The sequence below is a fragment of the Octopus bimaculoides genome, chromosome 26 (genome assembly GCF_001194135.2).
Source record: "Octopus bimaculoides isolate UCB-OBI-ISO-001 chromosome 26, ASM119413v2, whole genome shotgun sequence".
Taxonomy (NCBI): Eukaryota; Metazoa; Mollusca; class Cephalopoda; order Octopoda; family Octopodidae; genus Octopus; species Octopus bimaculoides.
The window spans coordinates 24,197,818-24,198,897 of NC_069006.1; positions in this window are offsets into that span (position 1 = coordinate 24,197,818).

Here is a 1,080-nt window from a genome sequence, read left to right on the forward strand (position 1 = left end):
TATACATATTAATTTATGTGTAGGGTGTAAATGTGAGATAAAGCACATTATACACCTGTATAATGAAGGGACGAATGGAATGCTATTAAAAAAAAGGTATTAACCAACGGCAAGAATCAAACAATTTGTAATCAGTCACGATGGCATATTCTTTGCTACTTCGGAGAATTCTTTGGACAACCCGTTCTTGGTAAAGACATCGCATCGGTTCAGTTGACCACCGACCAACAACCACATACCACCTCCACTCCATCTCCATGACTACCATCTTCAACACCACCACTGTTACCAGAAACGCAATAACCGCTATCATTATCGCAAATATACGGATTATCATCATCACCATTTTCAATCATCGCTATCATCATCAGCATCATCATCGTCATCATCATCACTATCGCCACCATCATCGTTGAGGTCATCATCATCGCTACCATTATCATCATCATCATCATCATTATCAAAATCATCTTCATCACCATAATCATCGGCGTCGTCATCATTGTTATAATCATCATCATCATCATCATCATTGAATGCTTAAAATCTCACTATACAATCCTGCTTCATTTCCCCTCTCTCTCTCTCTCTTTTTCTCTCTCTCACTATTTGTCTGACCACACACACACACACACACACACACAATGATAATAAAAGAAAGTTAAAATATAGAAAACTACGTTTATTTGGGTTTTTTTCTTTTTTTTTTAAATACAAGTTATTTACATTAACAGACTTTGCATTGAAGAGTCGTAAAAAAAAACAAAACCAAAAAAAAAACAAAAAAAAACACAAACAAAATTCCTTTTATGGTTCGATATTTGTTTTTTGGTTTTCTTTTTCTTTTTTTTTTTACAAGTGCACAAACTGGAAATTTCGCTAAGAAGAACAAGGAAAATGGTTACACGACAATGCTGAGCAAGAAGAGGTTTTGCAGCTAAATTATTGAGTAATTCTTCACTTCACTACGAACTCAAATGACAATTCCGTTTGTTTAAAAAGATTCCCTCGTTCGTATTTACTTTCTACATGCAGTTTTAAATTGTTTTATATATATATACACACACACATTATACATAC